General features: G+C 40.3%; 1 protein-coding gene across 2 annotated transcripts in view; it reads right to left on the bottom strand.

The window, feature by feature from the left end:
• NAALADL2 (N-acetylated alpha-linked acidic dipeptidase like 2) overlaps positions 1-13303 on the bottom strand; it is a 1419153-nt gene extending 1405850 nt beyond the window's left edge. The window contains exon 1 of one of the 2 annotated variants that reach the window (XM_056808005.1): positions 13080-13303. The gene's annotated coding sequence lies outside the window, so the exon portion shown is untranslated. The remainder of the gene's footprint in view (positions 1-13079) is intronic. The other variant, XM_016424651.2, reaches the window with a different exon arrangement.
• Between the last annotated feature and the right edge of the window lie 970 nt (positions 13304-14273).

Raw genomic sequence — 14273 nt, 5'->3', positions numbered from 1 at the left:
CAGAAGGGAACATAGAAACCCTTTTGTTCCTCCTCATTTTATAGAAGAGGAAACCAAGACTCAGTTAGGTTAAGTGACTAAACCAGGATCACATAGCCAAAAGCTACAGACTCAGAATTTGAACCCACAGCTTCTGAATCCAAATCTTACACTTATTTTGCGCCTTCCTGCCTTTCATCACAGATGACATTGGAGATAAAAATCAATCTAGAATATTTAATTTAATATGTACTTATTTATATCTTTTTAAGTACAAATATGTGCCAGTAGTACTAGGTGACTTCTTAGGGTCTTTCTCTATAATGTACTTCATTTCTATGTCTTCTATGTCCTCATTGATGGAGCCAATCAACCTTGGGAATGGGTTGTAGACTCCTGAGAGCCAGCTCTTTGTCACTCAGGGTAAGGAAATCTAGTATGATTTGTTTTCTAAAAACTAAGGTAAACAGGTATAAATTTTACATTCATAGTTTTGTCAGTCAATTAGCATTTGAAAAAAAATGTCAAAAGTTCACAGGAAAGGGTTAGTATTTACCTATTATTAGAGAAGATTCTCTGGGTCACCTAGCAACGCATTACCTCTTGCCCAGACTATTTCAATAGCTTTCTAATTGGTCTCCCTGTTTTGTCTCTTCCTTCTTCAATCTGTCTTCCACAAATTGTCAAATTAATATTCCCAAAACAGAGATCTGTTCACATCATCTCTCCCCTCCACAAAAATGTTTCCCTATAAACCTCTAGGATAAAAAACAAAATCCTTAGCCTAATATTTAAAGCCCTCCATAATCTCACATCCTCTTAACCTTTCTTGATTTATTTTATTTTACTCCCTTTCATTTAAACATTCCAGTCACCCTGGCTGCTAGCTCTCTTCCGTACATTAACATTCTATCTTCTGCCTTCTTTCCATTGCACACAAATGACCGCTTAAATCTGGAATATCCTCTTTCCTCATCTATTTCCTTTAAAGTAGAGCTCAGGTGCCATCTCCAAAATGAGATCTTTATTATTCACCACCCTCACTAGATTAACACTCTTCCTTCAAATTTTTTAAACAGCTTCTCCAACTGACATGTAAAAACAATTTTTAACATTCATTTTAAGCAATTTTAAATTCTAAATTCTCTCTCTTCCTTCTTTTATTCCTCTTATTTGACATGGATTCTCCATGTATAGTAAGATAAAAGATTTCTGCATTAGCCATGTTTCAAAAGAAAACAGACTAAAACAACAATAAAACTGAGAAAATACTTAAAAAATATGCTTCCATCTGCATTCTGACATGCTCACATCTTTCAATGAAAGTAGATAGCACTTTTCGTCATAAGTCCTTCAGAATTATCATTGTATTGATTAAATTTTTTCAGTCATTCACAGCTGATCATTATGATTACATGCTGTTTCTGTGTACAATGTTTTCCTGGTTCTTCTCATTTCACTTAGAAATAATTCATTTAAATTTGTCCAGGTTTTCCTGAAAGCATTCTGCTCATCATTTCTTATAGCACAATAATATTCCATCACAATCATATACCACAACTTATTTAGCCATTCCCCAAATTATAGGCACCATCCCAATTTTTCAATTCTTTGATAACACAAAAAGAGCTGCTATGAATATTTTTGTAAATATAAATCCTTTTCCTTTTTCTTTGATCTCTTTCTAATACAGATATAGTAGTGGTATTTTTAGGTCAAAAAGTAAGCACATTTTTATAGCCATTTGGGCATAATTCCAAATTCCTACAATGGTTGGATCAATACACAACTCTACTAACAGTGCATTGGTGACCCATTTATTCCATATCCTCTCCAGCAGTTGTCATTTTCCCTTTCTGTCACATTAACCAATCTGATAGGTGTGAGGTGGTACCTCAGGGTTGTTTTTATTTGCATTTCTCTAAACAAGGGTGTTTGAAAGCATTTTTTTCATGACTATAAATAGCTTTGAGCTACTTCCTGAGGAGACTAAGGTTCAAGCATTACCTGCCATTCCCATCTTCCACTCTACTGTAAACTCTTCCTTTCCCACCACTTTGATGTGAGTTAATTTATTCCATTTGACTTCTCCTTTTTCCTAATGTATCCCTCTTTATCACCCCTCAATTTTATTTTTTTATTCAGTTAACACTTGTGCTTTCTCTGTATACTCCTTCTAAGTGTCTTACTAATGATGAAGCTCTAAGGCAGCGGTTCTCAACCTCTCGATGTGTAGCAATGAGAATACATAATGCATATCAGGCATTTACATTCCGAATCATAACTGTAACAAAATTACAGTTTTGAAGTAGCCACCAAAATAATTTTTTGGTTTGGGGTCACTGCAACATGAGGAACTGTATTGCGGGGTCATGGCCTTAGAAAGGTTGAGAACCACTGCTCGAAGGTGTTAAAAGCATCATCTTCCCATATGTGAATCTAAACAGTTTGACTTTTTTGAATCCTTTAATTTTTCTCTTCTGTTTACTTTTTTTATACATCTTGAATCTTGTATTGGAAGTCAAATTTTCTATTAACATCTGGCTTTTTTGACAGGAATATTTGAAAGTTCTCTATTGCATTGAATATCAATTTTCCCCTGAAGGATTATATTCAGTTTTGCTGAATAGATTATTGTTTGTTATAATCCTAGATCCTTTACCCTCTGGGCATCACCTTCCAAACTTTCTGATCATTTAATAAATAAGCTGCTAAATCTTGTGTTATCCTGACTGTGACTCAATGATATTTGAATTATTTCTTTCTGGCTGCCTGCAATATTTTCTCCTTGATCTTGGAATGGTAGAATTTGACTACGATACTCCTGGAAGTTTTCATTTTGAGATCTCTTTCAGGAGTTGATTAGTGGATTAGGTCAATTTCTATTTTACCTTCTGGAACAAAAATATCCTGGGAGTCTTCTTCGATAAATTTTTGAAAGATGGTTTCTGTGTCCTTTCTTTGATCATGACTTTCATGTAGCCCAACAGTTCTTAAATTAGCTTTTAAATATATATTTTCCATATCAAAAGTGTTTTTTTCGGATGAGATATTTACATTTTCTTCTTTTTTTCATTCTTCCACTATTAGCTTCCACTTGCCCAATTCTAATTTTTAAGGAATAATATATCCTCAGTGAACCTTTATTCTTCTTTTTCCATTTAACCAATTCTAGTTTTTAAAAAGTTTCTTTTTTACTTCAGTGTGTTTTTGTACCTCTATTTCCATTTGAGCAATTCAGTTTTTCTTCTCTTCAGTGGATTATGTATCTTTTACAATTTGGCCAATTCTGTTGGAGTTTTTTTAATAGTTGTTTTATTAAATGATTTTTGAGCTCCTTTACTGAACTATTGAGTGTCTTTTCCTGATTTTCTTGCATCTCTAACATTTTTTCCCCAATTTCTCCTCTACCTTTCTCATTTGATTTATTAAATACATTTTTTAAACTCCTCCAGGATTTTTTTTTTGGGGGGGGGGGAGACTGTGACTAAGTTGCCATTTTCTTTGAAGCTTTGCGTGTACCTGTTTTGCCTTGTTTCTATTCTGACTTTGTTTCTTGATCTTCCCTGTCACCATATTAACTTTCTATAATCAGGTTCTTCTTTTGTTATTTACTTATTTTACCAGCTTATTTCTTGATATAAATTTATGCTAAAGTTATCTCTGCTTTAGGGTGGAGGGAGGGGCATTGTTCCAAGCTTTATATTTCTTGCTTCTATTTTCAGAGCTAGCTCTTGGGTTGTGTGGGGTTTTGGTTTTTCCAGGGTTGTATGATCTAAGAAGAGGTGTGGTTACTGTTCTCCTGACCTGTGCTCTGGTCTTTGAGTGACTACAATCACTCTTCTCTACTCTGGAACTGTGATCAGAGCCCTGTGGCCACAAATACTACTGAGCTTGTACTCAACCTTACCCTGGGACTATGACTCAGGAATGCAACCTGGAACTGTGTATGGACAGTGGGACAGAGTTCTGCACCCAGTGCCATCAAAAGGTTCCCTGTCATTTCCTTCTGACTAGTGTCTGACTTCCTTGCTGCCTGAGGACTAAGAGCTCTCAAAGCTATTGATGCTGCTAATGAACTGCCTCCAATATCTGCTGCTGGTGGCTTGGAGAAGTCTGAGCTGGGCTACAGGTTGGAGCACCACCTGGCTGAGACAGACATTTTCTGCTTATCTCTTGCATTGTCCTGAGAAGAAAAACTGTTCCACTATGACTCTGGCTCTGCAACTCCATAATTTAATTGAGGAATTATTTTAAAGTTGTTTGGAGGAGCATTTGGGAAAGCTCAGGTGAGTCACTGCCTTTATTCCACCATCTTGGTCCCACTTCCATTCCTTAAGTCTTTAATATCCTAAAGTTATTTCCAAAACGCATTTCATAAATAGAAGTAACCCACTTCTCTAGGATTGGTAGGTAATAATTCATCAATTTTTTCTTTTATGGAGAAACTTTTTTCTAAGCTTTTCTCTAAGAAGGAGGAGAAAAATCAGTGGAAATATAGGAATTTACAGGGTCCCATTGACATCACTTTTCATGGGGTTTCAATGTGCAGAAATTATATTTGGAGAAAGGAAACATTATAGAACATGATAGAACCTTGAGTATAGAAAGAGCTTCAACTTTATCTTCATAAACTCAATAAACCCTTGATTAATGAAAAATGAGGAAAGGTGACACTTTATATTTTATAAAGCTACATCTTCACTCCAGGCCCTCCTAGTATGCACCAGTTCCTCTATTTATCTTTGGTGCTTTATTTAATAAATATTAATTGAATTTGAATTCAGGGAATCTCTACATACCTATAAGGATACTTGCAAACCTAAATATTGGTATAGATGTTCACTACTAAGCATGTACAACTAAATTAATGGCTGGTTTCCTTAAGCTGCTGGTGCTAGTCTGTCCCATTAGGTTATATTTACCAGCTAGATATGTACTGAGAAAGGGGATGGGGGGTTAATTTTTGTTTGTCTTTGTAAGTCTGTTTCTTCCATTTTTCCATATCAATGATTTATTTGATCATATTAAATACTCCACTGGAACAAATCAAGATCTCATCAGTGTGGGTACTTCCTCTGCTCATGTCATCATATAGCAATCACTGCTGTCTATCCTTTGTTATTGTTATCCATTTTACCCTACAAGTCTATGAGAAGGGAATTGCCCAATATACCATGGCCTTTCTTCATATTATCACAATATTCTTTGGCTCAATGGGAGCTCTTTGAAGAAGAATGTAAGCTTCTTAAAGACAGGAATGTTTTCACTTTTGTATTTGTATCCCTAATAACTTGAACAGAATTCAGAACATACTAGTAAATTAATAAATCATTCTTGGAATGAATTGAGTTTTATGAATAAAACTGTAGCTACAGAGACAGGGACTCCTTGCCTTAAAGGAGTTTGTATTCTATTCATGGAGGGTCTGAGATAGAGCCAAAAAAAAAATTCAAATTGATACCAAGTAATTTGAGGGAAGCATTAACTAGAGGGACCAGGAAAGAGCTCATTTGTTTGGAGAACTCCCAGATTCTTGGAGGTTACCTCTGAAAAAGAGCAACAGTACCTTATCTGCAATTTATAGCCTTTGTGAGTTTTCTAGATCACAGAGAGGTTGTGACTTATAGAGAGTCACATTGATAGTGTGTATAAGAAGCAGAATTTGAACACAGCTTTTCCTGGCTCCAAGGGTTTATCAATCAAGCTCATAATATCTGAGAATTAGAAGCAACCTTATAGATGATCTAAGTCAAATTCCTCACTTTCCATAAATGAAATAACTGAGGCCAAAAGAAAAAATAGCAACTTTTTCAAGGTCAAGAAACAAATCTGTGACAGAGCTTGGAATAGGATGCTCTCGAGCATCATATGCCAATATGAAAAGGCCCTTATAACTGATGACCAAATGCTTGCTAACATCATAGCACTAAACAAGTAGAAATATCAATTACACACCGACTTCATTGAGTTTTATGATGATAAAATGTGATTAATATATGTGAAGCATTTTGTAAACCAATTATATAAATGTTCTCATCTTCTCTCTCTCTTTCTCTCTTGTCTTTCCTCTCTCATTCATAAACCTTGGTTAATGAAAAAAATGAGGACTTGGTCCTCTATATATTGTATAAGACTGTATCTGAACTCCATGCATCCCAAATATGCATCTGTCCCCTATTAATATTTAATTAATAAGTTCATTTCCCATAAAATCTCAGATGCTGACTGCACCATGGCATTGAACTGACTGTGTTTAAAGACTTTTGCCAGCAGAACAGCTCAGGTAAATTCTACCAAGCAACCGGAAAGATGTGAGTGGCACTCTGGAGACGAATTGCATCTGCTATGGGAGGATCTTCTTATCTATGTATGGAAAAGTTGATCACCAGAAGCTTAACCACAAGATGATTAATTCTTTGGCATGGAAACCATTAATTAAACCATGTTCTTATCTGATATGTCCTCAATCAGAGAATCTTAAAGGTATGTTAGAAAGACCATGGGACTTAGATTCAAGAAACCTGGGTTCAAATAGCTCTGATATTAATTGCTTTTACTAGCTTATGCAGCAAGCATTGCTGAAGGAGACACAGGAGGCAGTATATTCCAGTTAAGTCAAACTATCACCATCACCTCAACCACCACATCCCCTTGCATCTCAATGAAGATAGTTTAGGACCATGAACCAAAAAAGTTTTGGGAATAGCAGAATCCTCTAGGCAACCAAGACTATTTCTATTCTTTCCTTCACATCTATCACCACCATCATCTAAATGAAAATTTTCAAGCAACTCTTTCTGTGGGTGTTAGAGTCATAGCTACCAATGACAAAGAAAAGAATGTTGCTGCCACCAAAGTGCTTAACATTAGCAAAAGGTTCAAGATAAGAAAAGGGTATGACTTTTTCAGTGGAAATGATATTAATGAAGAGGCATTACCAACTGGCACCCAATGGTCCATGGAACCCACATATTGATCTTGTAACTGAAAGCTCTTCTGTGTATTATCTCTCTTGTTAGAATGGCAGCTTCTTGAGCACAGGGATTATATGTCTTACTTGGATTTCCACTGCTTGGCACAAGTTAAGCAATTTTCCTCATTCCTATATGTGATTGTTCAAGGTCATAGAGGTAATAAGTATCTGAGCAAGAATTTGAATCCAGGGAATTAATTCTAAATGAAAGGATCTTTCTACCAAATCATACTGCCTTCTTCCATAGAAGTTCTATTTTTCTTTCATGAGGACTAAAAAGTGAAAGGTACAGGGTTGCTGCCCTTTTGGTGGGAAAAAATTACTTTTCCTATCCCTGAAGCCTTGAGGGAAAAAAAAAAGAATAGAGAGAGAATATGAGGATTATAAATGCTAACAATGAAGGCTCTGTGTACAGTAAGGAAAGGGGGTATTCTGCATTACCTTCCTCACCCAAAAGAGATGTAGGCATGGAAAAGGAAAGCTCAGCAATAGTAACTGTCTTTGAGAATTACTCAGAAGAGCCTTAACTAAGGGTTGTGGATCCCTCACAGAGTGCTGCTTAGTAACAGCTGTTTCATGCTGGCCAAACTCAGAAGAAACATCAGGAGGCCAATATTTAAATTGCTGTTAACACACCTTAAACAATAGGTCTTTCAAAACTGGCACATTATATGTGCTATTGAAAACAGGATGTAAAAGATGATAAAGTATCTTTAGCTGCAACATCTTACATAGATGTTATGATATCTCAAGATATATGTATATCTTTTATATTTTTTAAATTTATATATTTATATAAATATATTATGTATTTATATATATGAAAATGAAGAAAGAACCCTAGCCTACAGCAGGGACTCTTACTTGGGGTCCATAGATCCCCTCCCTACACACATACAAATAATCCATGGATAGATTTTTGGGGAGGGGATATCAGTGCATTCAGATGGGACAAATTTACATCTTAATTTCAATATAATTGGTTTCCACTACAATAATGAATATTTTATTTTATGAATTTAAAAACATTAATCTGAAAGGGGGCCCATAGGTTTTATCACACTGACTGACAATGAGAATCACATCACAGAAAAGTTAAGAAATCCCTCTACTCTAGAGCTACAACAACTGAGTTCAAGCTACTTGAAGGCAGGGACTGTCTTTTGCCTCTTTTTGCATCCCTGGCACTTTGCCCAGTATCTTGGCACATAGTAGTATTGATTAACTCATCTCATCTCGACACTTATTCTTGGAATCATCATGAGCAGGTCATCTTACCTCCCTATGCCTCAGTTTCTTCATTTGTCCAATGAGGTGGTGAGATTAAATGGCCACTGAGTTTCCTTCTAACTCTAGATCTTTTTTTTCAATTCTACCTAGGAGGCAGGTGGTATGTCTCCAGTTGATATATGGTGAAAGTGAAGTTCAGACAATCCTTTCCTTTCTGTTAAACATCTTCCATGCAGCTAAACCAGAGAAGAAAGCTACTGTCTCATCAGAGAGGGCAGAACCATGAGCAGAAAGGGCAATATAATCAGGTAAAGTAATTCCAAACCTAACAGAAGAATATAGATTCCTTTTATTTAGAGATTGTTTTATTTTTATCTTTATGCTTTGCTTACAATACAGTACATTTAATAAAATGTTTGTTGCTGAATAGAACTGAACTAAATCAACTGTCTCCAGCCCTCAGGTTTCTCATAGATTTCAAGGCTAGAGGGGGCAGGTAAGTGGCACAATGGATCAAGTCAGCTAGCAGGAGGAAGATTCATCTTTCTGAATTCAAATCCACTATTTACTAGTTCTGTGTCCTAGGCAAGCCACTTTATACTGTTTGCCTCAGTTTCCTCAACTGTAAAATAAACTACAGAAGAAAATGGAAAGCCAATCCAGGATCTTTACCAATTTAAACACCAAATGAACTCATGAAGAGCCAGACACAACTGAAAAAAACTGAATAAGAGGAAGCAAGACTAGTGAATGGCAGGGTTTAGCCTGGAAATCAGTTCTTCTGACTGGTTAGAAGTTTTTCCACCACACCAAATTTCCACATAGACTGGGATAACACCTGACTCCAGGAATCCTGAAACCTGTTGATCTGGTTGGGTCATAGGGAGGAAAAGAGTCCCTAATACCTTTAAGCTATCTGTGCTTGAGGAGCCCTATTTAAGGGAAATGAAAACAAACAAGTGAGAAACTTAGGGGAAGATGAGTACCAAGTGAAAGAAGGGGAGGGTGGGAAAATGGGAAAAAAAATAATTCAGGGGGAAAAACATAAGAAATAGAAGAATTAGTGATGTTAAGGGAAAGTATGGTAAAAGTCTTTAAAATCAATTATTCAATCAATAAGCATTTATTAAGCACCTACTATCAGCCAGTCCCTTTGCTAAGCACCTGAGATACAGACAAAGAAGGAGCTAAATTCTGTTGAGGGAAATAACACATATATATGTGTTTATTTTCATATATTTACATCCACATACATGCCAAATTTACATGTAAATATATTGTGTTTTCATATATATATTTCCATATTTTCTATTATCTCTGTATATATTTATCTATATGTATATTCATACATATACTTGTGGGTGCATGTAGATAAGGTTTCTCAAGTCTTAGGACAGTTTTAAATATGTATATAATATATATATATGTATATAGGTGTAGAAAATGAATCTATCAATACAAGGGAATTTGTTTGAGGGAAAGGCACAGCACCAGCAGCTTGAAGATTCAGAGAAGGCTTCAAAGCAGATATTGAACTGAGTTTTGATGAAAACTGGGACTACTTAGAAGCCAAGGTGGTGAGATAGGGCACTCCCAGTATGGAAAGCATTTAATACAAAGATACAGTGACAGGGGTGGGGTGGGGGTGGGTTAAGTGTAGCATGTGAGGGGGGAAAGCATCTACAAAAAGGGTAGAAAGATAGGTCAGACTCAGGTTTGAAAGGTTTCAAATAGAGGCACTCATATTTGTCTTTAGGGCCAAGACCAGGAAGTGACTGGAGTTTATGGACTATGGGAGAGTAAAATAGTCTGCTTGACACAATGGGAAGGAGAGATTCCTGGGGGAAAGACTTCACAGGATCAAAGGTTTAGAGGTGGACCAGCCCTTAGATGCCATCTCATCCAGCATCCTTATTTCACAGCAGAGGAATCTGAGGCCAAGACAAGGTCACACACAGGTAGTAAGTAACACAGACAGGACTGGAAAGTAGGGCTTCTGACTCCAACACCAGTGTTTTTCCATTGTCCCAGAATCTCTGCTGTGGAGATTGCCACATTAATCTCCCTAGAGATCATTTAGGAGGCCATTATAAAATTCCAAGCGATAGGTGATGAAGGCCAGAGCTAGGCTGGTGTCTGTGAGTAGAGAGAAAAGGAAAGATGTGAGAGAAATTGTGGAGGTAGAAATAATACAACTTGGCAAAAGATTAAAGAAGAAAGGCCGAGAGGCTGCAGGAAGCAGGATACACACATGATGAAGATAAAGTAGGTACCAGGGAAGATAATGTTACATCTCAAAGCTGGGTAAATATTTCAAGGAGAATCAGCAATAGGCTACTAACCAGCTTGGTGACCTGGGACAGCTCCAGGCCACTCTGGGCCTTTGGCACCTCCTCCTTACATTTAAGCAATAACACTAGATGATTTAAAAGGTCCTTTCTAGCCTTGAAATTCCGTGGTTCTAAGTGAGAAACAACAAGGGGGAACAATAAAAATAAAAAGAGAAATACAGGCATACACCACAAAGAAACCTTTCAGACCATACACTCTTCACACCCGAAATCCCTCAGTCCCTCATCCCTCCTTTTGGGGAACAGAGCTCCCCTGCAGCCAACCCATACTTTTAAAATTAAAGGAAGCAATGAAGTAGATATTGACTGCTTAGTAAAGGGCAAGAGAGACAGAAAGATCACAAGGGAAGGCAGAATTGCCTAAATAACTCCTCAGCCGTCTCTCCAACTCCTCAGGCAGGATGTACTGGAACCAAAGCCCAGGAACAAGACCTTTTCATTTTCCATGAAGCCTGAAGATTGGAGAAAGGGAAAACAGGAAGATTAACATCTATGGGATTGTTTAGGAGAAGAAAAACATCAAGAAAGGAGACAAAACAGAATTAAGCATGAAAAAGAGGCAAACAAAGGAGCCCTAGCCTAGGTGAAATAGGACAACTGAGGAGAGGGTGGAGGAATTTGAAAGGGAGGTATAGGAAAGGATGAGAAAGGAGGAGGAAGGAATGACAGAGAAATGAGGGAGGGACAGGGAGAGTGGATCTAGGAAGATGGGGATACTTTTGTCTTCCCAAAGTAGGTGCCTCCAAAATTTTAACCCAATATAGGATTGAATTCATGCACTCAGACCACTGTTTCAATATTGGAAGGGGCTTCAATGGTCTTCTGGTCCAATCCCCTTCCCATATCCACCACTACTCCAAATCTCTTTTGTCTACAACATCCCTAATTGGTGGTTATCCAGGCTTCATTGGTTAGTCTTAAGAAAGGGGTACTAAGCAGTCTATTCTGTTTTTAATTCAATAACTAATCAAAGCATTTAATGTGTAAGACCTGTGAGAAACAAAATGATCCCTTTTCTCAAAGTATTTGTTTTCTACTGAGAGGAAACAAAGTATATCTAGGGACCTCACTCACACACTTCCTACAAAGAAGATTGTGGGGCTATAAAAGGTTTTCTTTCAGCAGCCTTTAAATCCTCAGCCTGAAGTTAAAGCTTCTCAACGAGCTAGTTCCAACCAACCTTGGCAGACACATTCCTTCCCCTTCTCGCACCCCATTCCAATCAAACCAGTTTATTGGCTATTGTCTACAGAGGGCAGCTCATTTCTGGCCTCTCTATCTTTGCACAAGTTGAGCCTGGAAGTCACCTCCAGTTTCACCTCCAACACTCATTCTATCCCTAGCTCTAGAATTCACTTTCCCTCACCATTCTTAGCATCCTTAACTTCCCTTAAAGCAAATGAATCCCTGATTCCTAATGGAAAACTTTCCTTAATCCCCAAGGCACTGCTAGCTCTAGACATTTCTTTATATTCCTTGTATACTGATGTAATTCATTTGTATATTCTTTGTACTTCCCGGTTTGTGTATTTGTCCAAACCCAGAGGAATCTAAGCGTTTCAAAGTAGAGGCTTTTGTTTTTACATCCCTAACACAGAAGTCAGCGGCTTGGTCCTGCTTAAAAGATGTTTGGTCATCTTGAATAGCCGTTTCCCCACTTAGCCCCAACCAAACCAAGGGGGAAACGCAGCTGGGAGGAAGCGTAAAGACCTCATGTGAGATACAAGTCCAGAAGAATGTGTCAGGGCTGACAGCCCGCCTTGACCTTCAACCCCCGCCCTCCCAGACCCCTCCCGCCTCTCCGTGCAAATGTCAGGCATCCCCCTGGCCGGCTGGAGACTGCTTCAGTAAACATGTGTCGACAGTGGCGGGCCATGGCACCAGCTGCTCGAATCAGCTCTTATATAATATGCTTTGTCTTCCGCAGGCAGGGTGGGCGTGGGGGAGTTGAAGGTGGGGTGGGAGGGTGCTGCCCTGTCGGGAGCCGCTTTGTGCCAAAGTGTGTTGTGGTTTTGTTATTTCTCCCCCTGCCCCCCCCCCCAAAACATCCCAAGCTGGCGAGGTCGGAGCAGCCAGGAAAATATACACCCAGCTCAAAGCCCGAGGTGCCCACGCCCCTGCCCCCAGGAAGCCCCAGCTACTCCGGGCTGCTCCTAGTTTCAACTCAGACCGTGGGCAGGTTCAGATCAGCCCCCCTTCCGAGCCCCCAGCCAGTCCGGCCTCGGGAGCCCAGCATTGCCCACAGCCGCCAGGGGCACTGGGCGCCCAGGGGCACTGGGAGCATCCCGAGACGGAGGGGGGGGGGGAGCGGCCGCACGAGCCTAGCGGGGAACAGGAGACCGGGGCAGGGCGCGGGGTGAGGAGCAGGAGCCCAGATCACCGGCGGCGGCAGCAGCAGCAGCAGCAGCAGCAACAGCAGCAGCAGAGTCAGCCGCGCCAACCTCTCCAGCCTAGGCTGCTCCGCTCTCTGCTCGCAGTCCCCCTGCGCGCGCCCAGCCCGGGCTTCTGCAAAACTTTGAAAATACAGAGAGAACTCCCATTACCTTGGCAGGAGCGGGCTTGTCTGCGGTACGGCTGCTGAGCTCTGCATGGGGTTTTCAGCAGCCGTAAAGCGGAGAGGGGGAGAGGGGGAGAGAGGGAGTGATGGAGTGAGGGAGAGAGCGAGGAGAGCTACGAGGAGCGAGCCCTCTCCCCTGAACTGCCGGCGGGCCTCTGAGCACAGCGAGCGAGCGAGCTCATCAGGCCGCTTGGCAGGGGAGAAGGAGTTCAGCTGAGTCAGAACCAGAGGCATCTTAGCCAGGGGCGGGAGTTGGGAGGGGAGGGGGGAGGAAGCGCCCGGAGGAGTAGGGAGGTGGGGCAGGGTACCCTAAGTCAAGAGGCTGAGAGCCAGTCCCCAGCAGGGAGCCGAATAGGGGCGGGGCGCGGGGAGGAGGCCTGGGGGATGGGAGCGAACTTTCCTGAAGCCACACACGCAAAGTGCCCCAAGCCCTATTGGAGTGGCCTTGGTCAAGGCCCTGGCGCGCTACGGAATAGATTAGAAAAGAGTCCCCTAGGCTTCTGAAGGACGTGTCTCTCTTTATTTACAACCACGGACACGCGAAGACCTCAACAGAGAACCCAAGTGGGGAGGGCCCCCATGCCAATGAATGAGAAGGGGCGCCATCTGCCAGGAGGGCAATCTTCCTGGAGCTACATCTTGAGAGGCTGAGTCATCAAACTCCTTACCAAAGTGAGTGGGCTGGATTCCTGGAAGGGATACCAGATGGCTAAATTCTGGTGCCTTGGAATGGTGGAGTGATGTTCCTTTCTCCACTCGCTCAGTTTTAGCGAAGAGCGGCCCTAACACAAACGTGCGCAGTCTACAAGAAAATCTGAGCCAAAGTGGTTACTTAATATCTGAGCTCCCACCCACTCCTGGGAGCTTAGGGTTTAAGATTCCGAGACCAACATTTCTCTCTTGTTTCTTCCCTTGTATTCTTTTGTTTCTCTATTCACTCTGGTGCCTGTGTCTGTTTTTATTTGTTATCTTTATATCAGAGCCCCGTCACAAAAGAATGTCTTTAGTTCATGCGGAAAACTTTTTGGCAGAAAGCATTTTCAGTTGAAAATTTGAATGAGAAAGGAGGTATGCTGGCAAACATATGGGGAGAGAGGTGAGAGAGGGGGGGGGGGGAGGAGAGAGAGAGAGAGAGAGAGAGAGAGAGAGAGAGAGAGAGAGAGAGAGAGAGAGAGAGAGA

The sequence above is a fragment of the Monodelphis domestica genome, chromosome 8 (genome assembly GCF_027887165.1).
Source record: "Monodelphis domestica isolate mMonDom1 chromosome 8, mMonDom1.pri, whole genome shotgun sequence".
Classification (NCBI taxonomy): domain Eukaryota; kingdom Metazoa; phylum Chordata; class Mammalia; order Didelphimorphia; family Didelphidae; genus Monodelphis; species Monodelphis domestica.
Note: the sequence above shows the minus strand (reverse complement) of the source record. Positions and strands in the feature narration are given on the sequence as shown.